Here is a 27,747-nt window from a genome sequence, read left to right as displayed (position 1 = left end):
TTAGATCTGCCCCAATGGTACTCAAAGCTGACTTTGTTTATTTTTCCTCTGAAGAGGAAGGAAACTTCAACCACAGAGCCTCTGGCCGTCTCTCCTCTACTTGATCCATCACTCCATGACCCACTTTCACACTCCAGCGAGCTGGAGGCTGCATTTCAGGTGAACATTGTGCCCATGAATGACGTCTTCCTTGCCCCCATTACTGCTCCTGCCCACCTGGGAGCCTTTTTCAAGCCTGTCTGCTCCTCAGGCTCCATCCCCAGTCTTTCTCCTGACAAGTCCCCAAGAAGTCCTAGCTCTAGATTCTGCGTTGGCACTTCTATTGGCCTTTTCCATTCCAGATCGGCCACCCACACTAGTGCTCCAAACCCTATCATTCATTCACTCACCACGTAGGGCGCTCTCGTGGGACAGGCCGTGTTTTATATACCTTGTGTATGAAGATGAATAGGTAGACGTTTCCCAATTCAAAAGCAACAGCATAAAAAATCATTCTCTGATTTGAAAAGAAAAAAGATACATGAGTTTAAAATTATGAAGCAACACATTAGCAATGGTCAAAGATATTTATAATATGCTAGTTTTATCTTTTGATTCCAATTCCTAATTTCCCACTTCCGTTGGCTCTGTGTGTCTCTGTGTGTGTGTGTGTGTCTTTAAGTGGGAGTTACCTCCATAGCAAGACAGAACTCATTACCATGCTGCCTTATGCAAGGTGCAGAGCTACCTGGCTCTGGGCTCAGACAGATGTGCTGGCTACAGCAAGATCATTTGTGGAGACGGTGGCCGTGTCAGGCATGCATCATGAAGTCTGATCAGCCCTGGCAATAATTAATTATTGTCCAGTTAGAGAAGAGAGGATGGGGTCAGCCAGCATGGCCAGGTGTGTTGAAGGACGTGCACAGGTGTTTTTCAGCGAGGAAAGTAACAATGATCCATCCCCCTGGCTCTGCCACCTGAGTCCTCACAAGCTTCAGTGTACTGCTGGGTCTGTGAGCCTCTTTACATTAATTTTTTAAAATTAGCTGATTTACATGTATTTGGAGGGAAAAAAATTGCTCAAGTCAAATACATTTCCCCCAAAGGCACTCTTGAAAGCAAGCCCATTAGGCACCATGGGTGTACGGGTGAATAAAGCCATGATGACCTTTCCAAAATTCATATTCCTAACTGAATAACAGTGGTTATTATCACTCCATCAAAAAGCAGAGAATCCCCACATGGTCTGGATTGCTCCCTTCAGATCAATTAACTCAAGGGGTTGGGGAGGTGTGTGTGTGTGCAGAACAACAGGAAGCCCCACTACTGTGGGGAAAGTGTGGCTTGGCCTTCTCCCATACAACACTATTCACTATGGACAGCAGACTGCTTTCATGGGGACCTGTATGCTCTGTGTATGATCGGTGCTTTGCAGAAATGCTGAAAAGCACCTCACTGCCCAGAACTACAGCTTCTCCTATTGACATAATATCCATTTTGCAGAAGGTTTGTTCTCAAAATTAGTTATTAATATGCCAGACATTGAAACACCCTGTATGACCAACTTGGGGGGGCAGATGCACAAAAAATCAGACAGAGAATAGTAGTTTCTTAGGGCGGTGCCCAGGTAAGAGCATCAGAATCTCCTGAGACCTTGCACACCACAGTACCTGCAGAACCAGAAACGCTAGGGACCTTGTTTTTACCAGCTCTGCAGTCAGAGACACACCCAAGTTGGAGGCCCCTGATTTGGGTGATGAGAATCTATTTTTTCCAATCCAGTTGTAAAATGACTTCCTCTAACTTTGTTTTATCACTATTCCAAATGAATGGAGGATAGGCAATTTACTAAAACTGTACTAGAAAGAGTAGTTCCAGTGCTCAGATTCTATACCCATAACTTAATTGTTTAAAGATTTGAAGGATTTTTTTCCACATTGCAACACAATTCACAACCAGTTTTAGAAGATACGTTGGGTCAATTGGAATTACTTCCAATTGGTTTAGACTAGTCATTAGATAATATAATGAAATTATAAACTCTATGTATAATCAAGATATCAAAGATGCAGAGGTATGCTGGAATATATATTTGCATCATTGAGTGTATTTTATACACTAAAGTCAGATAAAAAGCAAACAAACTTGTGAACTTTAAACATGATATAAAGACACATGAAGCTGGTGCACACCTGGAATTCCAGCAGCTCTGGAGGCTGAGACAGGAGGATCCTGAGCTCAAAGCCAGTCTCAGCCAAAGTGAGGCACAAAGCAACTCAGTGAGACCCTGTCTCTAAATAAAATATAAAATAGATCTGGGGATGTGCTCAGTGGTCGAGTTCAGTCCGAGGTACCTGCCACACCACCCCCAAAGGAAGACACATGATTATCATGGTTTTAGTTAAGGTCAGTCACAAATGAAAAAAAAAATGATTATTTCATACAGATAATACAATCCAGAGTAAATATTGCTTAAGATTCTTGGAGCAAAGTTTAGGAATGTCAAATCAAAATTTGAAAGCAAGATAAATAAATGTTGCTAATATTCATGCTCTAAGTGCACTCCTACCAATAGCATGTCTGCGACATGCTGTTCTGGACTTTGCATCAGGACCTGGGCCTAACCCTCTTTCCATCTCTGGCACAGCCATGGAGGGTACTTGTTGCACCCCTGGCTTCTCACATGGTGCAAGTGAGATGCAGACATTATGCAGACAAATTATATAACCAAGATGCAGACAAAATTCACATAAATTTCTCTAAACTCCAAACACTGCCCCTGAATGTTTTCTTCATCACATCTATGTTCTGAGATTTCAGAATCAATTATGGGGAATTAGTCCTTCCGCCTAAGATGCACCATAAGGAAGGAGCTCATCACAAATAGGTGGGCTGATGGTTTAAATGTAGCTCTACTCTCAGAGGCCATTTTTGAGATACAAAAAGTCATGCCTACATATGGAGCCTTTGGCTTACTAGCTTGGGGTTGGTAGCAGAGAGGGAGATTGCAGGGAAGCAAAACAAAGACTTTATTTCTGAGAGATCTCAAAAGAGCAGGTGGGTATTAATGCCCAGAATGTGAAGGAGATTATTATTAGCCAAATGGGATGATTTTTGGAAAGGTACTATCTTAGTCTACTTTATGTTGCTATAACTAAAATATCTGAGGCTGGGTGCTCTATAATTAAAAGATGTTTATTTTGGGTGATCATTTTGGAGGTGGGGAGTTTCAGGAACAGGATGCCAACAGGGCCTCATGGTGTATCCTGTTGTGGAGGCTGAATAGAGAGCAGAAAAGGGGGTGCATGAGGAAGGACCATATGTGTGAGAGAGGAATCAAAGGTTAGTCTGCTTTGTAGCAACCTGCTTTCAGTAACAAACCTTTTGCAAGAATTTCATTAATTCGTCTCTGAGGATGGAGTCCCATGACTAATTACCTCTTTAATGTTCTTCCACCTCTTGACACTGTTATACTGGGAATTAAATTTCAAAAGGGACAAACCACATTCACAGTAGGGACCCAAGGTCAATGGAGGTGGGGGGAGAATGCTAGGAATGAAATCCAAAGTCTTCACTAAAACTCTGCATCAGCTCGCTCCTTCCTGTCTCCCTCTCTCCATGTAGGTCCAGTTGATTCTCCAGACAAAGTGGCGGCCTCAGGGCCTTTGCATTTGCTATTCTTCTGCCTGGCCTGCTCTCCCCCCTAGATACCTGCAGCTTTTCTCTTTATTTATTCGGGGGCATCTACCCAAGTGTTTTAGTCAACTTTTTCACGGCTGTGACCAAAAGGCAGGACAAGAACCATTTTAGGGGAGGAAAAGTTTATTGGGCACTCATGGTTTCAGAGGTCTCAGTTCACAGGAGGCCAACTCCATGGCTCTGGGCCAGAGATAAGGCAGAACACCAGGGCAGAAGGGTGGGACAGAGGAAAAGAGCTCAGGACATGGCACCAGGAAGCAGGGAGCTCCCTTTGCCAGTGACAAAATACATGTAGACTCCAAAGGCACACATCTCCACTGAGCCACCTCCTCCAGCCACACCCACCTGCCTACTGTTACCACCCCGCCAATCCATCCAAGCGGATCAATCCACCCATTAGGTTACACCTTTCATGATCTGATTATTTCAAACTCTGAAAATTCTTGTGTTGTCTCACTCATGAACTTTTGGGGACACCTCACAGTTAAGCCATAACATCAAGTTCTAATCCCTCCAAAAGGCCATCACCAGTCACAGAAGCTGAAACCATCTCCCCTTATTTCTCTTCATTTTCTTATCCTGATTTTGTGTCATTTCAAAAGTCCGTCACCCTGCATGATCCGTGCAGTGGGCCACTTATTCTCTTTTTCCCCACCCAAATATAAGTTCTACAAAAGGAGTGACTTGCCTTTCTAATTCTCTTCTGTATCAAATAACAAGAGGTGACTGGAACAGGATCTAATGAATACATAGAGTTAAGTGAACTAATGTATTCATGAAGGAATGCTTTCCTGGAGGGGGCGCTCCACCGGCTTCCACTGGGTGGTCCAAGTCAGTGGAAGGTCTGGGTTCATCCTCTGGTTTTTAAATACGCTGTTATTTCTCTCTTGGGTTGGTAGTAATACTGCCACCTGTTGTCCGCCTGGAGTAGTTACACCCTCTCTCTCCGCCTTGCCTTCCACCCTATCCAGGATGTCCCACCAAAGTTTCTGAAAGGTTTCTTACCAGCACCTGCTGCCACCCACACATTCCACTTACCCTGTTTATCTGTTCTTTAGCACCTACTTGAACAGATTGGCTTTTGGAGATTCAATGCCAGTCAATTAAATAAAAGTTGAGATCAATGATCAAAAACATTTGCTCTAATTAGGGAGGGTGGGGGTAGATTTTTTTTTTCCCAGTAAACAGGCAGTTATTTCCTCCATAATTTGCTACCAAGTGTAGCAGAAATGTTTCTTCCAGCGAAGACAGAAAGGGAAATAAAATGAATCATATATTTCTTAATTAGTCAATAAAAGGAAGCATTACCATCTTATAAAGAAGGAGAAACTTTTTCTGATGTAAAATTAATGAATTACAAAACTCTCTAGGTGCAGGTTATTCAACTAAATAGCAGACCTTGTTGTGCACAGCAGTTCTAACCCAGAGGCCAAAGTCACGTTCCTCCCGTTGCTCTCTCCCTCAGCCCTCCTCAGGCAGGCCTAGATGGCATTGCTTGGGACAATGGGTAAATGGGTCCCAACACACCCAGGGGTTTGCAGTACATGAGGAAAACAACTTAGAAGTATGAATAATCATTCTCAAATTAGAAGTCTTCCTATCCAACTAATATCTGTGTATGGTAACTGTTGTGGATTGATTGAGTAGTATGTCTCCCCAAAGATTCATGTCCCTACAAAACCTCAGAATGTGACCTTAGAGTCTGCAGCTCCAATTAGTGAAGATGAAGTCCTAGAGAATCAGGGTGGATCCTAAATCCACTGATGTATGTAAATGAAGGGAACAATTTGGGAACACACACCATGGGGTGTGTGTGTGTGTGTGTGTGAGAGAGAGAGAGAGAGAGATTGAGAGAAAAAGAGAGAAAGAGAGAATACTAGGAGACAGAAGCAGAGATTGGAGTGATATCGGCACAAGCCACAGACCACCAAAGATGAGCCTGCCATGACCTGGCTCTCAGTGTGCAGCCCTGGAACCATGAGAGAATGCATCTCTGCTGTTTCAGATCTCAGGGTTTGGGTAATTTATTATGGCAGTTCTAGGAAACAAATTTAACAACAAAGCAGAAAATATAGAGAACTTATAAAAAGAACTAGCTCCTCTCTTCTCTCGGGTCCCTGGAGGGATATAATCTTTATCTTTCTGTTTCTAGTTATTCCAGTCATTTCAAACACATCTCAAAGCACATTTCGGGCAGCCAACTGTGGAAGATGATAAAACAGCACTCCCAACCTTGCCTGGGTATCCACTCCCCAACTTTTTGCATTTTTCAATTAGTTAAACTTTACTTTTTCAGTGGACGACATTTCACAGTTGACAGTCTTCCTAATAGTACTTTATAACCATATTTGTCTTCTGTGGTTTGTCCGTGGGCAGATTCTAATCATTATGAATCAATAAGCACCATTTACACTATTAGGGCTATGCAAATGTTGTTCAAGGCAAGCTAATTACAGTGTTTGCATTTACTTTTCTTCTCCAAGAATCCAATTTATGACCCTCATGGCACTTACGGTAGGGTAGGGTGGGCCTCAGATCAAGATCAAAGAGATTCTGTCCTTTCATTTCATTGGTTTTTTAAAATTCATAATATATTTCTTTGGCTTTGTATTTGAACAATGTTGCACTTATCTTCTTTTCCAGAAAATTTGACTGACCTTTTCTTTTCTCGGAAAAACAGAGGCTTTATTTACAAAAGCACCAGGACTCTCCATCTTTTCACTGCTTGTACCTAATGAAGCCGATACACCCAGTGTTCTCAAACTTATTAACTTCCTCTTCTTGTGTGTTTGGCTGTACTCAAGTGGATGTTTTCTTGGAATCTCCTTTCAATGAACTCCTAAACTACCTTCACTCTTTCTTATAACCTTTCTGAGTGTGTGTGTGTGTGTGTGTGTGTGTGTGTGTGTGTGTGTGTGTTTCCACACAAGTTCCCGGCTGGTGGAGAGAGATCGATTTTTTGAGTCCTTGTGTATCTGAAAATTGTTTTATTACGCTGAGTGCTGTGTTGGCTGGGTAAGGAACTCCATCCTGAAATTGAGAATATTAAAGAAATACTCTTGATGTCTAACAGCCTGGGGTGGCCATGGTGTCTCTCATTTCCCTGGGGGATGTCCTGTTTTCAACCTTGAACATTTTTTAGCATTTTCTCTTTGTCTCTGATCTGTGACTAAAAAGTGTTGATGTAGGGACACCCCCCAACCCCCACTCCCAGGCTCAATAGGCCTTTCAATCTGCATATTCATTTCTCTTTCAGTCTGATAAATGTTCCTATGTTAATTTTTATAGCCTTCACCTCCTGGATGTATTTTTTTTTCCTGTCTTTCTGGCACTCCTACTAGTGGGAATATGGACCATCCAAAATCGTTTCCTATTTCTTTTGTCACTTCCCCCATACTCTCTTCGTCTGTTTTTGCTCTAGATACTGAGAGTTGTCCTTTGCTTTGTTTAGCATTGTTCTGTTGGTTATTTGTTCATTTGCTTATTTTAGATGACAAATTTCATTTGCAAGACTTTTTTTTTTCCCCTTGCAGTGGGATGGTTTACGTTTTAAAGCATTTTCTTTTATACATGCACTATCTTTTCAAACATCTCAGAGGCTAGTTTTTTACATAGGACACTCTTATTCTCTGAATTTCACTTTGTTAATCAGAGATCAGGTCTTAGACGCCTTTATCTTGGCCTCTCTCTTTCCTTTTGATCATTTGATCCTCATCTCAGGGCACTTGGGGCTCTTTGTTTTTCAGAAGCCAATGACCAGGTAAACGTTCTGTCCCATTTTGTTTGCTATTAAAAGTCATTTGCTTTCATCCTTTATTCATGGAACCATGAGAGAATGCATCTCTGCTGTTTCAAACCTCCCGTTTGGGTAATTTATTATTCCTCTTACATGAAAAGTCCCCATGGGGATTCATTTTGTAATAATTGTGGTCGAAAGGGGGCTTTGTGGGGATTGGGTGCTGGGTGTGATTTAGACATGAGACAATGGCACAGTCTCATATTTTTTTCTCAGTTCACAGTTGTCTTTGTTAGGAAGACCTAGTGTTTTAATTCTCTAGTGAATAAACATAACTGACTAAAATACTCTAATTAATTATAACAACCTCCATCACAATCTATGAAAGATTCCCAAATTGTCTGCTAACGAAGTCTTGTAAAATTTGCTAAGGGGAACTTGATGGAAGAGTATTCTTCCCTTACATGAGCTCTGGATAAAGCTGCGTGTTGTGGCCAGTCCAGGTCACGCGCTGCCATTTGAAGTTTCTAAGAAACCAGTTAAATGAAATGTTTGCAAACCTTATTTAATGATGTGAATTTTTCCCCCAGAATTTTTTTTCCTTATGATACTGGGGACTGAACACAGAGTGCTTTACCACTGAGCTACCTCCTCAGATCCTTTTTCTAGTGAGACAGAGTTTCACTAAGTTGCCTAGGCTGGCCTTGAATTGGCCATCCTCCTGCCTCAGCCTCTCAACTAACTGGGATGACTGGCAGCACCATGGCACCTGGACCCCAGAATAATTTTTGTTGTTTTCCATGACATATCTGTTTGGGGTATGTGGGGTCCAATCCAACTATTATGGCCCCAGATCATGAAAAGCTATATAAAACTATATCAGATACATGTTTTGAGGCCATATGTTTCTGATACTTCTTTTCTCCTGCTAATCATGGATTGTTAGTGATTAAAAAAAAAAAAAAACCAAACACCTCAGCCATACACAAGTCAGGTAGACCAAACAATTTGTTTTCCTAGAGTCTGGCAAATTGGATCAGTGCAATTGTAAGTTGTCATCCCAGCTTGCTTTGTTGGTGGCACTGGTGACCCTCTGTTAGGGGTTAAGCTCTGTGACAAGTCTCTAGCCCCAGTTCTCTACCTATGCACTATAGAAAGTACTGAAGACCCCAATGAGCGAGCGGCTGCTCCACCAGATTTCTCTCACTCCTATTAAATACAATTCAGAGGTGTGCTCACAAGGCAAAGGCCATTCAGCCCATTTCAAGAGAGAGGAGTTTAAAGCGCCCATGGGCAGGACCTGTCTTTAATCACACTTCAGAAATGTGGTTTATTCATCATTTGGGGGGATGTGCTTCTTGTTTCTTCATATATATATGTATGTATGTGTATGTATATGTGTATGTATATATATATATATATATATATATATATACACACACACACACACACACACACACACACACACACACATACATATACATACATACAGTTAGGTCTATAAATTTCCATTGAGCCTGGCTATAATTGCTTTTCTTAGGATTGTTAAAACAGCTTTAATGAGATAAAACTGAGAGGCAGTAAACTGCACATACTTTAAGTGTACAATTTGGTAATACTGACTGACACCCAGAAACCTATCACCCTGATCTAATTGTTGATTGCATTTCTAGGATTTTCTATAAATGAGATCCTGGAGTCTATGGGTATGTTAATGGCGGGGGGTGGGGTGGGTGGGGGGTGGCTGCTTCTTCTCAGCATAATTCTTTTGAGGTTCATCAACAGCTCTGTGCATCAATAGCGAATTCCTTTTATTCCTTAGTAGTTTGCCATTGAGTAGATATGTGACATTAGCTTACCTGCTGGCCAGTTGATGGATATTGGGTTGGTTTACAGTTCTTGACCATTTCAAATAAAGCTAGTATTCTATGAACATTCATATATAAGTATGTTTAGGAAAGTATGCTTTCAGTTCTTTTTGGTAAATCCATCACAGTGAAACACCTAGGTTATGTGTAACTGTGCCCATTTCATTTTTAAAGATTCCAGTTTTCCAAAGGGACTGTGCAATTTTCTGTTACTAGCAGGAACAGTTCAACTTAAGTCTCTCCAATGCTCAGCATGACCAATCCTTTTAAATCTAGATGTTCTAATAGATGGATGGTAACATTTAGTGGTTTTAATTTGCATTTTCCTAATGACCAATGGCATCTGTATCTGTTTTAGGGGAAATTATTAGATTTTCCCTTATTAGTATAAAGAATATTATTTTTGTTTTAATTTTGAATTGTTAGTTCCCAGTGCATGGACATGAAGTCGTTCTTGTACACTGATCTTGTAGCAACATTGTTAAATTTACATAGAGTTTCAGGACTTTTTGTGGATGTTGTAGAATTTTCTATACCGACATTATAGAATGTGTATTATGATATATTTGGTGCACTCTTCTATGAATGTCAATTAGGTCAAGTTGATTGCTCAAGATTTTTATGTCCTTCCAGGTTTCTATGTCCTTTTTTCTTACAGCTCTTGAGGAAGGAATGTTTAAATATTCGACTGTAATTGTGAGTTTGTCCATTTCCCTTGGAGTTCTTATCCTCCTGGACTTTGAAGCTCTGCAGGTAGGTGGATAAAGATTCAGGGTGATGTCCTCCTGCTGCCGGGTTCACTACGGCAGCTTTGCCTGTTCAAAATGACTCTGTCTCTGGATAAAATCTCTTCTTTGAACTCTGCCTCATGTGGTATATTTCCATTCCTTCACTTTTAAATTATTTATGGCTTCATATTTAAGGTGGGCTCTTTGCTTTTTTTGGTCTTGTCCCTCCCTGTCTTCAAAGGTGTGATTAGACTTTGTACATTTAATATGATTATTTCTGTGGTTGAGTTCAAATCCACTTTCTCACTTATTAGTCTCATCTAGTAATTGCTTATTTTTTTTCCCCTCTTTCTGTGACTTCATTTGGATTCATCATGCATTTTTTTTTAATTCCATGCTATTGGGCTGGGGTTGTGGCTCAGTAGTAGAGGACTTGCCTAGCGTGTGTGAGGCCACTGGGTTTGATTTTCAGCACCGTATAAAATAAATAAATAAAATAAAGGTATTATGTCCATATATAACTAATAAATAAATAAATAAAAATCCCATGCTATCTCTGTGGTTGGTATATCAGTTGGAATTATTTATTTTGTTATTTGGGGGTTACTTAGTGTAAGTAACACATATCTTTAAGTTAATCTATTCAAGTATATGTTGTATACTTTCATGCATATAGTCTAGATATATTTTAGCTCTATCAGTTTAGAGATTAAGAAACTCAACAGAAGAAAAGTGATTTGTCCATGGCCATCAGCTCTGGTTAGGGAATAACTAGGAATTCTACTTACTTCAGATCCAGTGCTTTTTACAAAGCAAGATACTGGGATAAAGGCCAATGTATTATCTTTGTAGTATACCAGCTCCCCACAATTGGAAATTACAGTTGGAGCCACCAATGTAGAAACAGTTAAGATTCTTTCTCTTGCTTAGGAAGGTATAAGCATGAAACTTCCCATAGAAAAGTCCTAAAACGTCTCAGTGGACCACGTGGATAGGTGTCACACATGGGCATCCATCAGATTAACAGTCAGAGATAAATCTGTGGGCCAGCATCCCAGTGGAGACCCTGGAGCAGAATTTGGATTCCTTTGGCTCCTCACATTAGTCACTCCAGGAGAGCAATTCACGTCCCATAAATCACAGACTGTGACTCATAGGGCTGTCTGAAACTTACTCATCTTATTCTATGTGCCAGAATTAAAGAGAATCCGAGACTGTCAGTACGATAGTTTTGTCCATCTGGGCCTGATTATGTAAAAAATTGAATGGAAGATGCATTTCACTTCATTTCAAGCTGTATTTGTAACATTAGGATTGGACAGTTAATCTGTTAATATACGCCATCTGGGCAGGTCAGATTTCTTATCGCTTGGGTCATCCGACTGAAGAAAATCAGGGTGGAATTATCAGACTGAAATGACATTGTCATATCTAGAATTAATGAATTAACATCATTGAATATTTTTGTTGTTCTAGAACTTGCTTTTAAAGAGAATGAATGATGCCCAAAGGCATGAATTTCTTCCCTATTTTTAGAAAAATGTTATATAAAAATAGCTTCAGATGTAACTTTTTGACCAATATTTATATGATCAGAATCATTATCAGATCTAATTGTTCAGGCATGGGACAATAACCAAGTAACCTGTCCTGGGAGTTTACAATGGATTGAGGGAAAGAAAAAGGCTGTGTACACTTGCAGACAGTGATCCTCACAGGCCAATCCAACCAAGACAAAGGCAAGAAGAGCTTCTCCCTGGGTGCATGATGAAGCAGAGTGCGAACACAGAGAACGGGAGGACAGAGAAATGAGGCCACTTACTCTGATCCAATCACTCTTGCTTTAGGGCTGTGCAACTTTGAGCCACTTGCGGTTCTTTACAGCCTTTCCCGCATGGTTTAATAAAAACAAGAAATATCTCTAGCACTCCAGCCCACGGTTGTTTATTGAAATAGATGTTTAGCTGGCAGTTTCACTCTCTGATTTCTTTAAAAGAGACATATTTGCAGTGGTTTTTTTTCCATTTCAGTTTCAGGAAATTGCTTTATTTCAATGTGGGGACAATTTACCATGTGAGGCCTGAGGATGGCATGTTATTCCCCTGAATGTCCTCTGTGGGTAATAGGATGAGTCCCATCCTGGGAATGGCTGGGATTTTATTCCCTAACCTGTGCTTTAGTCAGGATGATCATTTGGACAAATGATAGTGAAAACACTCTGTCAAGCCATGTTTAAATGCTTGCTCTAAAAAAAGAAAGAGTGTAGGGTGGGATTTTGTAACATTGTAGTAAAAGATCAGTTTCGATTAGTGAGACGTTCATTCATTTATTCAAAAATACTTCTGAACACCTTTCATGTTTCAGACATTGGAATATGCTCAGTTATAAGGTGGCCAATCAGACACATATGACCACAGTCCCAGGAGGGGACTCAAAATTTAACCCCAGTGACAGTCAATGCACAAGGGCACAAAATAATTTAAATTTTTATATTATAGTGCAGTTATATTTGGTGAGCTAGAGAATAATTTGGTTGAGTTCCTATTCAGAGAGCGTGGTCCTGGGTGGTTCTTCCAGGAGCTAGTATTTAAACTAAGGCTCAATGATTTGATGAGCCCACCATGGGAAAATTCGGTAATTCATTCTAGGGAAATTCTAGTACCAGGATTAGAAGCCTGGAGATAGCTAACGCTCAGCACAATTAAGAAATGGAAAGGATCACTGTACTGACAGGCAGAACTGAAGTTGGGGAAGGCGTAGTTTAGATTATTTAGGTCCTTGGAAATATAATAAGGAATTTAGAATTTATATTAAAAAGTGAATGGATATGGAAATTCTTTTCTTCTGTCATATTTGCTATTCTATTCAACACCATTTATTGAATAAAATATTATGTTCTGTTATTCAATACAAATTAAAAAACCTCGACTTTCATCCTGAATGTAAATAATCTCAGACTATCATTGGAAAAGCATAGATATCATGATAGAGGTGGCATGCAGAAGGAGGTGGTAATGACTTTGAAATGACACAGACTAAGATGAAGGGATAGATGCAGATTTAAATCTGAATTCATGCTCACTATCTGACAGGACACCATTGAACTTCAACGGATCTGAACGTACACCCTGGGTTTATCGATGTATCTGAGATAATGTGACACTCTATGCTCCATAATAAAATAGTAAAGGATTGCAGGATTTTGAAATCAATCATGTAACGGAGATGAAATGGTTTTCCAGCTTGGATTGCTCTACTTTCAAAAGAATATGGAAATGAGTAGAAACTTAAGATAGTATGAGGTGCATATAGTTCAACCCATATATGTGTCAAGAATTTTAAAATCAAGAACTCCACCACGAAATGACCCTCATTATGGACAGCATTCATTTTACTAGATTAGTTGGGGGAAAGCATTGGTACAGGTCAATGCTGTGAAAAATAAGAATTATCATCGAAAGCATGTTTCTATAGTTATTTGTCCTAATTTTTATCAAAAGTATGTGCTTTTCTGGTTACCAGTTCCCCTTTGTGTTTTTCCTGTCTCTTAAGTTCTTACTTGTTGTTGAGTTCTTCCAACAATGTTCTATCTAATATCTTCCCCTTCATGCAGTAAATTGCTAATTTTTTTTTGTAGTCATGAGAACACTTGCAGGCAGTACATATAATAAAGAGACTGTGTCATTATCAAAATAGTGAACTCAATCAGGATGAAGAGCCATTTAGATTAATAACTATATAGTGCAGGAAAGAAAAAACATAGCTAGTGCAAGAAAAATTAAAAGCATCTAAGGGTGGAATTTGGAAGAGAAAGTGGTGGCGCTAGGTTGGGAGGGGTCGACGGACGCGTTTATGGAGGCAGCAGTGTTGAACTTGAAGAATGGGTGGCATTTTACAGGTTGGGAAAAGAGGTTCTGCCCTAATGTTAAGAAGATGAAAAGAATGGCTCAGAACTGAGCTTGTTGGACACAAGCCACCATTACTGGCTGGTGACCCACTTGACTCATTCTGCTTGGCCCCAGAGCACTACTGGCTGTTATTAAAATTAAAATCTGCCTAACAAGGTAACAACGTTTCTTTTGACATGGCTCAATTATGTCTATTTTTCTCTGGTGGGTGGCCTCCCAGCCATTCGTGCCCTAGCACAGTCCACTCCCATATTCTCCCAAGGTCAGTCTCTGGGACCAATACGGCACAGAAGCAAGAATGGCATGTCACTCTTGAGATAGAATCACAAAACCTTGTAGCTTCCTTCGAGTTGTCTGTTTGTCTTATCTTGAATCACCCACTCTGGGAAAGCCACCTACCACATCATGGGTAGCTTTCCCAAGGGACTGACATAGTGAGGAAGAGAAGCCACCAGCCAAAATATGAGTCACCTTGATAGCAAATCCTAACACCCAAGGCAAGTCTTCGGTGATCAGGGCCACTTCAAAGGTGGATCTGAGCCAGCCATCCTATCCCTGGATTCTTGACCTCTGGAAATGGTGCAAGGTTATATTTGATATTCTAAACTGCTAATATGGGTGACTTTTAAAAACACTGATAGTTAATATAGTCACCAACACCTAGAATAATGTCTTGCATAGAAAATATTATCAATGAAGTTTTAAAATAGAGTGCTACATAATTCTTTATGCTATTCACAGGTACTATTTTTCTTTTACCTGAAAATATGGCTCCTTTCTGTACAAGAACCCAAAATGAGTTTAAATATTTTTACAAGTTAATAAAAATGTTAATTTACATTATGCATATCTTATTTTACGTAAGTCCCTGATCTTCAAATAGGGATGTTGATTGTGGAAGAAGATTTGGTTTTCAGGAGCTGCCTCTTACATAGGGAGCTATCATGCTGTTTTTATCTCATAAATTTTTAATTTTGTTCTCTGGGAAGGAAACCAGGAAAAAAAATGGCTTATAAAAGTACTGATTCTCAAATGCAAAATGCCAAGGTAAACAGGCAAACATAATCACAAAAGCACAGAACTTAAGGTTGGTTTTATTTTACTTTTCATCTTTCTCTTTCATTAATATTTAAAAGTTTTGTGTGTGTGTGTGTGCACGTGTGCACATGTTACTAGGGATTGACCCCAGGGTCTGGAGATATATGAGCTACCTACATCCCCAGACCTTCTTATTATTTTTTTTTTTTTTATGTTGAGATAGTCTCTCACTAAGTGACAAGGCTGGACTCCAACTTCTGTTCCTCCTGCCTCAGCCTCCAGAGTAACTAGAATTATAGGCATGTACCACCACTTCCGCTAAAAATTTCCTTGTCAGGAGGGTATCTGATTTAAACTCTTAAATATCATGAATACACAGTCATAATAAAATGGAGGCTTTGGGCACTATTCTGCATAAATCTTGATCAGCCCTTTAATGTTAAATAGTATGATAATTAATACAAATGTTTTTATGGTAAGTTATTCGTGTAGCTGCCTGTGGCAGCCAGGCCCTTCGGTGGCTTTCTGTGATTTCTGGCCCTGGATGTCCATGGGTTCGCCTTTTCTGGGGGGCAGGCAGTCATAGGAGTTTCTTTTAGCCAATAGTCTATAGTGAACTTGATGGGTTGTCACTTCCAGTGATAACAGTACATTATATAAGACTCTGTCTTAGCTTCCTGTAGCTGGAGACACCCCATGGGAATCTAACAAGTGGCCTGGCAGAGAAGCCGCCATGCTGGGGAACAGGCCTCAGGCGGCTCTAGGATCCTAGGGCAGCCCCCAGCCAATAGCCAACAAAGCACAGCCTCTGCGGGGTACCACATTCTGCCAGCCCCACGCAGACTAAGAAGCAAATTCTCCTCTGTCAAGCCACCAGATGAGTGGGTGGCCCAGATGACACCTTGAATGCCCTCTTATGAGACCATCTTCCACAGAAGATCAGCAAAGCTGGCCTGTACTCTGACTGCTGGAAATTGTAAGATTAGAAACAAATGCTCTTTTGAGTTGCTGAATTTGTGGCAATTTGGCACACAGCTAGGAAAAAACCTAATATACTTGGTCATTTGAATTTCTTGGTATTCATGCTCTTATCCTTTTTAAATCTGTTTCTATCTTTGATAATCAAATATATTTATGTATATATACCTATATATGTATATATGTCTCTCTATATTGGATCTTTTTGTTGCCGCTGTTTCAAAATAAATTTAAATTATTTCAAAACTAGTTACAATGGTAAATAAAATAAGCCATTTTTAATAACAACTTTTTCCCCCAGATATTTTTTTTAATACCACTGTGAGGAATGGGTGTCTGAATTTATCCTCTCCTGACACTAAATGACATTCAATGTTATAAGATATTGGTACATTTTGTTTTATATGTAGAAAAGCGAAGGGAAGAAGGACCATTTACTGTTGGTGGCCCTCACAGATCTTATCATGAGGCAATGTGGCCACAGATGTGGCAAGTCACCCTTGTGAGGAACTCGGGCTGGTTTCACTCTGTTCTGCAGAAAGGTTGACTGCTGCTCATTATCAGATATCCTGCTGCCTTAGCTTCACTCTCAGTGCACAAAGCTGCGTTTATCAGAATCGGAAAGTGGGATTCGCCTAATTCAGCATGACTTACGTGAACTTCAAACACTTTTTTTTTTCTAGTCCACACCATTTTGTCTGATTTTTCATAGTAAAAAGTAAACAAGAAACAACTTCAGATGACAAAACCCATAATGCTCTGCTTTTATAAAACATCCAGCTGAAATTTATCTTTGGTGGAAAGACTTCTTCCAACTTTACTACCTCTCTCTGATAAAGTTTTCATGTTTTGGTTTTCTCCTGTCTACATAACTCCCTGCCCCATAACATAATATCAGGGAGGGCAGAAATATATTTGTATTTGAATTCCTGCCTAAGGCCTCACTTCTCTTTTCCCTTCCTCACCAATTATTGAGTTACTCCTCTCAAGTGAAAAAGTTTTTCACATCCTGTGTCATTTGGTCCCCCTCATCACCATATATTTTAGGTAACGTTATCTCCAACCTATAGATAAGGAGACTGAAATGTAATGGTGAAGCATTTGAAGTACCTTGGTATTGGAAAGACAGATGGGAAAAAAAAAAGGAATACGAAAAAAAATGAAAGATGTTATTTTTAAAAAGAAATATTTATAGAGAACAATGATAGAAGATTTCTGGTGGGGAGAAGTATTTCTTGAGAAACATATTTTTAGGGCCCTGATGGAGGCTCTGACAAGATAAAAGTGGTCTGGATGGGAGGAAATGCATCTCTTTCCAGAACATTCCATCAGAACAGAAATAGGGATGGAGGGAGGAAATGAGAGCCACTGGAATCCCGGAGGGGGAGGGGAAGGATCATTTTTCAGGGAGATAGGCTGCATGCTGGGCTTTGGTAGATGACGATAGAAATATTACAGTATGTTTCAAATCAACAGAGAGTGGCTAAAACAATTCCAGATCAGAAATACGAAGTGACCAGTAGTGGGAATGTAAGAAAGTAGGGAAAAATCTGAAAACTAAAAATAAATACATAATTATAATTTTAAACAAAGAAAGCAATGCAGAAATGAAGAGAGGGCAGAGGACCTCCTCTTGAACTCCATTTTCCACCCAACTATGTTAGTCTGTTCCAAGTGCTAAGGTGGCTGAGCTAAAGGCCTTCTTCCTAACTAAAGTAGAAGAATCCTATAAAGTTTTACGTTTTACTCATTCTTCTGGATCATTTCACTGTGGGCATCTACACGGTTTATCTGACCACCAAGCATCTGCTCCTTGTGGGCAGGATCCATCTAGGGTTTATATTTCCATTAATCAAAGGCCTGCTACAGACCACTACTTAGGAATGGACCTCAATTAGTAGTCTTTGAAGAGTCGTGGCTTGAAGTTGGGGCAGGAGGAACATTATGCGGAAATAGTTGAATTGGAAGTTGCCTCTTGGTGGAAGAAGAAAGGGGAAGGTTATAAACATAGTTGGGGATGGGCCACAAGTAGTCGGGGTTGTGTGGATTTCACTGTGTCGCTGTGAGCAGTTATTCAAAGGTTTTAGCCATAGTGGGAGGATAAACAGGAGATTGATGGAGCAAAGATGCTATGGTGGGACAGTTAGGAGGAAGAAAACAGGAGCACAGGTCATAGAAACAGGAAGAAAAAGATGACAACATTGATATGTAAAGAACACAGAAAAAAAAAGTTCAATTCTAATTCCTTCTTTGAGCAGTGTCCTATAGGAACATTGAGTTCACTTTCTGTTGGTGGATGGGTGCTCGTGGGAAGGCGCTGGGTCTTTGGTCTTGTATAGTCTTCCACGGGCCCTGATTCCTCCTCACATTTGAGTAGAATGCTCCAGAGAGGAATGGAGGTGAGGTAGGAGCTCTCCCAGAACAAAGAAAAGGCACCATGTCACACTCAGTGTGCATGCCAACTCAGCTGTAAATGTCATGTGACTCTAGTAACTCAGTTCAGGTGATGCCGTGGCAACTTTATTGTAACTCTACATCATAAGACTGTCCAATCAAAATGGGATTACCTTATATGGGAGACAAAGAGCGTGCAAGAGTTATATAGGTAACACTGTCCATGGATTCGGAACTTGGCCTTTGGATAAAAATCCACTGTGTCTGTGCTGGCACAAAATAAACACTGCTTTTGGTTGAATGCCATGGTTCCCTGTCTCTCTGTGTGCAAATCCCACAACAGAGGTGCTCAAGTTCTGGTCACAACTACCTGCACTGAAATCTGCAACTTCCCACCCAGGTGAACTGGGGTTAGCAGATGTCCTCCCTCGTGCCAGCTGTTTTAAGAGCACATATGATTTACATAGTGCCAAGTAGTGTCTCCATAAGAGCACATAGTACAAGCACAGTACGGGCAGTATGAATACCTCCGTGAAAGCCTGAGCACCCTGTGTCACGCTCACCACTGTGCAAGCTGTTACGAAGGTGGACCTTTCCAGAATTCTGAGTGCCACACTCAGTGGCAATCTGGAGAGGAGCAAGGCATCCCACTTCACAGGATCTGCCGCTGTATATCCCGTTCTTGGGTATTGGACTCACAATTATTTTTACAATGGGACCTATTAAGCTTATTGTTTTAAGAACAAAACTGATGGGCATTGCCTATTTTCAGTGAAAAAAAGATTCATTTCCAAACCTTCTTTTGAATAAGAAAAAAATTTCCACACAATGGAACTATAAATTTAAGTAAAAGAATGCACTTTGGAATTTACAATAGATGGCAGACTGTGTTCTTAGTCTTCCTGAAGGTGTGAAATTGTAGTTAATTGCTTTGTTCTCAAATTTAAAGAGCAAAGAGTTCATAAATAATAAGCTCAAGTGGCAGTTTGCAAAGGCTCTAAAATCTCTCAATGCATTTTTCATTGCCAAAGATGTAATTCTTCTGGGTGTTGATTATTCCCATGAATTTTAAAATATTTTAAAATACTCACAGAGACTGAACTACAGATGAAAATTATCTCTGAACTCTATTTTAATAGAGCTGCACGTGTCAATGAGAAACCTTTGGTTTCCCGACATGTGCATCCTTCAACAAGATGTAATATTTCTTTAATGTAGGGATCTTTAATAAAACCTAGATAGTGAAATTACTGATTTGTAATTCGATAATGACAAAGAAACCTTTAAAAATTTTAGGGTTAGACACACAAAGTATACATATACACAATGAATAACTTCTGAATATTCACATGCATATACATGTGTGTATATATATATATGTGCATACACATGTTATGTATACACATAGATAAATATGGAGTGAGAAAGGGCAGGGGTAGATAGAGAAAAAAAAAAAATTCTTCATATCTGGCAGCTTCTCTACCACTGAGCCACAATCCCAGCCCTGGATGCTAGTTTTTGTTTTGGTTTCCTTGTTTTGTTGTTATGAGTTAAGAAAGAAGGAAAAATAATAAATTAGCCTATTTGTTCCTGGAAAGTTACACAAAAGGGAAAAATCAATTTAAAGTAGCATTAAAAACATAAATCATGAAGTGGCTAGTTACATCTACACAACTACTCAACATCCTAAATCCTTCTGGATTCCTAATTTCTTTTATTTTTAACTGATACATAAAAACATTTTTAAAAATTATGTAATAATGGGGTACCATGTCATATTTGGATGTACCTATCCATGGTGAAGGGTTCAAACCAGGTCAGACAGCAATCCCCTCAATCATCTCTCAATTCTTCATGGAAAGACCATTCAGTATCCTTACTTCTAGACTTCTGAGTTGTTCTGCATGTAACTCTGCTACTTTTTGTTATACTACTGGCTATTCTCGAAATCAGATCACACATTTGCCAAGCAATTAAAAAAACTTACATGTAGGTTTAGTATTAAACTATCCTCAATAAAATGATGTAATAAATGTGCATCAATTGGCCTGTTCCCATTAAAAAAATGAGCCCAAATAACCTCAAGAAAAAAAAACACACCCATCTGAGGTATCTGGGTAAATATAATTTTGGGGGGGAACCGCAGCACCATCATATTAATATGTTAATATTGGATGCTAGTTTTTGTTTTGGTTTACTTGTTTTGTTGTCCAGGAAGGATTTGTCTATAAGAGACCTGCGCACATGACCATATGATCAGAATCCTCTTTTAGTGGTCAGGAGTTCAGCAGATACAGCAGCAGTGACTAAACACTTTAGAAGAGCAACCAGACCAGGGCATAAGAGGAGCAGCTGTCGTACAAATCCCTGGCTCCCTGAGTTTGTGAAAGGATATTAAGGTTTTTTATACTTAAATCTCTAAGAATCTCAATTTCTACTGAGCCTCTCCAAACACAAACCCTTAGAACTTGGATTTAGAAGCAGAGTTAAGAAAGAATGAAAAATAAATAAATTAACCTATTTGTTCCTGGGAAATTACACAAAAGGGAAAAAATCAATTTAAAGTAGCATGGAACATTGGAAATGTTTGATGGAAATCACGACTTTGCCCTGGAAAGTGGCCAATACTTGGATTCTGTACATGATATTTGAGTTCCAACTTGGTCATTTAGCAATCCATGTTATTGAGCCACACTCTCTGGTTTTAATAAGGATTTCTTGATGAGTGAAAGGCTAGAGAAAATGATTCATAAATTTTAAATGCTATGAAAGGTTAAGTTCTATTATTTTTCCCTTTTTCCTAATTTCAAACCTTGGAAGAGATTTTTTTGTAGGTTCAAATTATGATCCCTCTGTATTCAAGATTTAAACACTATGACAATTTAAAAATTATTAGTAACACCATCAGTGTAGATGTTACAAATAACACTTATGTCAAACAGTAGGAGCATCTAAAAGCAGAACTATGAATCATCATTGTTTCATTAGATTTTTTTAGATACAAGTCTTAGAAAAAGCTGACATTCCTTTCCCTCTTGTAATTCCTCTTGATTGGTTTAGTCTAAATGCCTACTTAGAGGATGTGCTATAGAATATGCCAGAATATTCCAAGGTAATCCCCCCATTCTTCAGGAAAGGGCATTCTTTCAGGTCATGGTGGTAGTGATTCCACAGCAATTCATTTTATAGAACAAAATCATGCTGCATGCTCTCCTTTCTTGGACTCAAAGCATCTCACATTTCTGTCTCCCAAATCATCAGTTAACTGTACTTTTAGGGAATACATGGCTGCTGAGAGCCACGGCCGAGTCTGTATGGCCCCTGGCCTTTTACCAACAGTATTGGTTGACAGGCGAGGCATTACTATCTGCCTGGGCCGCTACTTTTGAGTTCTTGGCTACTTTGGAGTTCTCATGGGGATTCCCGGGGATTCCCCAAGAGTTCCCATTGGTTAGGGAAGTGTAGGAAGAGGGATTTCCGGGAGAGATATTTCCAGCTGCGGGTTCCTGGACGAGCCGCGTGGCGTTCGGGAGAATTCCCTGGGAGCGTGTGTGAAGTGTTTTCTTGCAGTTCAAAAATAAAGTTTGTTCCTGCTTCAGTGGCTTGTGGTTTGTGCCCAGCCAGACTGCGGCATTTGGCGGCCCGTGCGGGGAACGTCTGAAGCTTGAGGGTAAGTGAAATTGCTCACCCCTAAGGGAAGGCAAGAGAATGGGTGACCATTTTAAAAAACAATGTGTTCTTGTTTTGATTTGTTTTGTTTTTGTTTCAAGCTGCCTATCCCTAGAACTTTCTCAGGCAGACTGGGAAAAATGGTTGGCTCAAGGTTTGAAGTTGTTCGCCCCTGAGGAAGAGATAGAAATAGACCACAAATGCACATGTCAAGAAAATAGGAAAATTGATACGATTTTTTGTTCCGTTTTTGTTTCATTCTGTTTCGGTTTTGTTTTGTGTTATCTTGTTGTGTTGCGTTATCTTTATAACAGATTAAAAATTAGTAGAAAACAAACTGAAAGAGTGTTAAATAAATTGTTAGAAGTTCAGACCATGGAGAAAGACATTTTAGATCAAGCAAAAGAGAAGGTCTCTCGAGCTAGTCAGACAGAGGAAGAGAATTTAAAGGAAGAAAGTTTAGAGGAGAAACAGCTATTAGGGAAAAAGCTACAACAGGAAGCTGCTACTAACACCGTTCTATCACCAGAGGGCGTAATTCAACCAACAGCTCCACCTAAGGAGATAGCTGAGTGGCCCTTAACCCCCGTAGTTGATAGATGGGATCCTGAGACAGGACCTCAAAGATTAGCATGCCCTGTACTTGAGCAGGCAGAAGGGCAGCAAATTCACCACCCTTTAGATTTCAAAACAGTGAAGCAGTTAAAGCAGGCTGTAACAACCAATGGTCCTCAAGCACCCTTCACTGTAAGCATGGTCGAATCCATTACCAACTTGGACATGATGGCAGCAGATTGGGCTAGTATATGTAAATCTGTGCTAAATGGAGGACAATATTTGTTATGGAAGGTTGCCAATGAGGAATTTTGCATGGAGACGGCTAGGTGAAATGCAGTAGCTGGTTACCCTCAAAGAAATCTAGATATGTTGTTAGGAAAAGGACCCTATGAGGGTTAACGGCAACAAATTGAATATGATCCTGCTATATGTGCACAAATTGCTGCAGATGCAGTTAGGGCATGGAAGACTTTACAAGGACATGGAGATTTGCAAGGTCAATTATCTAAGGTAATACAGGGAGCTAATGAACCTTACGCTGAATTTGTAGATAGGCTTATTCAAACAGCTACCAGAGTTTTTGGGGATACAGAACAAGCAATGTCATTAATAAAACAGTTGGCTTAGGAGCAAGCAAATCGTTGGTGCAGAGAGGTCATTAGACCATGGAAACATGGAGATTTAAACACATATATTAAATTATATAGAGACGTTAATGAACAAGGGCAAGTCTTGGCAGCTGCAGTACAACAGGCTTTAGATGCCAGACCAAAAACATGCTACAATTGTGAACAAACAAGATATTTTAAAAGGAATTGCCCCATAGGAGGAGGGTTTAACAAAACTAGGTATCAAAGGAGTAGAATACCGGGTATTTGCCCACGATGCTGTAGAGGGAGACATTGGGCTAATGAATGCCGTTCTCAAACCACCATAGAGGGTACTCCATTATCAAAAAATGGACAAGGACCAGATGTTTACCCACGATATCTTGGGGAAAGGCATCGGGCTCCATTGCCAAAAAACGGACAGGGGGGCCCAATGCTCCGGGGCCCACAACCACAAATATACGGGGCACTGGAGGAACCCAGAAACACCATGGAGGAACCCAGCAACACCATCAGGGTAGTGCCCAGGACACATTATCCATCATATCTCTCATCAGACGAACCAGAGGGAGTGCAGGGTTGGACATCTGCGCCTCTGCCAGAGCAGTACTAACTCCAGAGGTGGGAGTTCAAATCATTCCCACAGGAGTAAAAGGGCCTCTTCCCCAAGGAACAGTAGGCTTATTGTTAGGACACAGTTCTTCTACTCTAAAAGGACTTATGATAAGTCCCAGGGTAATTGATCCCGATTACGAAGGTGAAATAAAAATTATAGCTAGTTCTCCAAAGGGTATATCAGTAATTTCACCAGGAGATAGAATAGCACAGTTATTAATAATACCCAGCCTACACGATAAATTTTCCAGTAGTAGTATAGAAAGAGGTTCCAGGGGATTAGGCTCCACAGGTGTAGATTGGGCTATGCTGTCTTTAAATTTAGATTCTTGCCCAATGCTAAAACTAAATATTCAAGGACATGAATTTAATGGGCTACCAGTTATAGGTGCAGACCTTAGCATCATATCTCGTCAAGAATGGCCAAAACATTGGCCATTACAACAAGCCATCAAATGCTTCGAGGCCTAGGAGTGGCAACTAATCCCCATAGAAGTGCAATGGTATTAGATTGGAAGAATCCTGAAGGATGTGAAGGAACTATACAGCCATATGTATTGGATCATCTTCCTATAAATTTATGGGGACGAGATGTCCTAGATCAATTAGGTTTGACATTAACAAATAACATCAATCCAAATGCGCCCACTATTAGGGCTAGACAAGGTTTCAGGAAAGAAAAAAGATTAGGAGAACAAGGTATAACAGCACCAATTCAAATATAAAAAGGAATAAATAGACATGGACTGGGTTTTCAGAAGGGGTCACTGAGGCAATAAAAATTACTTGGAAATCAGACCAGTATGGGTTCCTCAGTGGCCCCTGACTAAAGAAATGATACAAGCAGCCCATGACCTTGTCAAACAACAATTAGCGGGGGGACATATACAACCTTCCATATCTCCCTATAATACTCCCATTTTTGTCATTAAAAAGAAATCTGGTAAATGGAGATTATTGCAAGATTTAAGAGCCATTAATAATGAGATTGTTATTATGGGACCTGCTCAATTGGGGATTCCTCAGTTGTCTGCTTTGCCAAAAACCTGGTACGTTTTAGCTATAGATATTAAAGATTTTTTTTTTCAATTCCAATTCATCCTGAGGATAGTCCACGTTTTGCATTTACTATCCCTGCACTGAATCATGAAGGTCCTGATCAGAGATATGAATGGAAAGTACTCCCTCAAGGGATGGCTAACAGCCCAACTATGTATCAAATTTATGGTAACAAAGCAATTCAGCCACTTAGAAATCAAAATCCTGAACTACAAATATTTCACTATATGGATGATGTATTGTTAGCACACAAAGATAAAAACACATTGCTAGAATGTTATGCCACACTTACAAATTTATTAAAAAATTATAATCTAGAGACAGCAATAGATAAAGTACAATTAAATTTTCCAATTAATTATTTAGGAGTTCTATTATCCTCAACCATGTTCCGTCCACCAAAAATTCAAATACAAGTAGATCAACTGAAATCACTTAACGACTTTCAAAAGTTATTAGGAAACATAAATTGGATAAGGCCTTATCTAGGTATACCAACAGGAGAGTTGGGACCTTTATTTGATATCCTAAAAGGTCCATCAGATCCAAATTCACCCCACATGTTAACGCCTGAAGCAAGAAAGGCATTAAAAATTATTGAAACATATATGGAAAATATGCATTTGGATAGAATTGATATAACTTTGCCTTTATTATTTATTGTAATACCAACAAAAAATATTCCTACAGGAGTATTTTGGCAAGAAGGTCCATTATTGTGGATACATTTATCTTATTCTCCTAACACTATTCTTACTAGGTATCCTGAGGCTGTAGGACAATTAATACTCAAAGGAATAAAAGCAGCAAAGGGAGTGTTTGGAATTTCTCCCAATAAAATTATCACTCCATATACTATGGATCAAATTGATGAGTTAGCTAATGAGTTAAATACTTGGGCAATAATCATGTGCAAATCTAATATTTCTTTTGATAACCACTTACCATCTAATCCTTTGTTGTCTTTTTGGTCTTCGCATCCTGTAGTTTTTCCAAAAATGACAAGAAAAAACCCTATCATGAATGCTCCAAATGTATTCACTGATGGGTCAAATAATGGTACAGCAGCAGTAGTTACCCCTGATCAAACTTTTACTTTTTTAGTACCCAAACAATCAGCTCAAAATGTAGAGCTTAATGCAGTTTTACAAGCTTTTGTGATGTTTAAAGATTCTGTATTTAATTTATTTTCTGATAGTCAGTATATAGTTAATGCTATAGTATCCCTTGAAGATGCTGGTAGGATTTCCCCTTCCGCTACTCTTTCCTCTTTGTTTTCCACTATACAAAGTCTAATCTGGGACAGAAAAGATCCATTCTTTATAGGACATATCAGAGCACATACAGGATTGCCTGGAGCCCTTAGTTTGGGCAACGATGTAGCAGATAAAACTACACATGACATACATATTTTCTCTACACTAGAAGAAGCAATAAATTTTCATAAAAGGTTCCATGCCAATGCTAATACTTTACAAAAGCATTTTAAAATAAATAAGGAACAAGCTAGACAAATAATAAAACAATGTCAAAATTCTGTGACCCTTTTACCACAAGTTAATCTTGGAGTCAATCCTAGAGGACTGATACCTAACCATATTTGGCAGATGGATGCCACACACTTGCCAGAATTTGGAAAATTAAAATATTTGCATGTTACAGTTGATACTTCTTCTGGATTTTTGATGGGCTCCCTTCATGCCGGAGAAAAAACTAAAGATGTTATAGCTCATTGCTTACAAAATTTTGCCACTGTGGGTGTTCCAAAACAGTTAAAAACAGATAATGGTCCTGGTTATACTTCTACCTCTTTAAACAATTTTGCTCATCATTTGGCATTACTCACATAACAGGAATCCCATACAATCCTCAGGGACAAGAGCTCATCAAACTATTAAAAATGTATTTATTAAAGCAAAAAGAGGGAATTGGAAAGGGGTATATATCCTCCAAAGATAAACTTAAAATAACCCTTTTTACTCTAAACTTTTTAAATGTGGATTCGTCAGGGCTTAGTACATAAGCCTAAGGTACTTTGGAAGGATATTCTAACGGGAAAGGTCCTGACCCAGTGATTGTCTGGAGTCGGGGTTCTGTTTGTGTGTTTCTGCAGGGAGAACAACAGCCGATTTGGATTCCAGAGAAACTAACCAAAGCGATTTCTAGAGACCAAAAAAAAAAAGGCGATTTGACTCAAATCCATAACAGCTGATATCCAGAGCTCCAGTTTGGCTATTCTTACATCTGCGACAGTGATTAACCAGGATGCTTTTTTCAATATCTATTTTATTATTGCCTTTTCCCACATCATAAAGTTCTATTTTATTTTAGAGCTCATACAGACCTAGGTTAATGTTTTTCTGATCAGTTTTATTTTTTGACTGTGGAGTTTTTAAACATTGCAATGGAGATTTCACCTAGGTAAAGCTACAAGGCCTTTTCTATTGTCTTATGTGTTGTATCTTATGTGTGCACACTTATGTTTTGTGTTGTATGTCTGTATGTGTGTATGTCCATATATCATATATGAGGAGCGCTCATGAATAATGGATCAGAATTTTTTTATTCACATGATTTTAATGGTTTAATTTAGATTGGGTAAACAGCTGTTGAAAATTGTTTTAATATGTGAACAAATAAGGAGGTTAACAGATCTGTTTGTTTACTTTCACCTTTCCTTTTCATTATATTTAATAATTCTGTTCAGGATAATGTAAATTGTTCAAAAAATTGTTTTCTTAGTGCCTGTTGGAATGTTACATGATTTTTTTTAAGCATCATTGCCAGAATTCCTATCTTCATCCCAGTGCCGGTGAAGACAAAGATAAAACCAAACTACAGCTTCTTCAATAGCTATCACAGTAAACTGTATAAACTGATGCATCAATGAATAATAACTCAACAAGTAAT

This window comes from Spermophilus citellus (assembly GCF_964194105.1).
Source record: "Spermophilus citellus genome assembly, chromosome: 18".
NCBI classification, from domain to species: Eukaryota; Metazoa; Chordata; class Mammalia; order Rodentia; family Sciuridae; genus Spermophilus; species Spermophilus citellus.
This window is presented reverse-complemented; position numbering follows the sequence as displayed.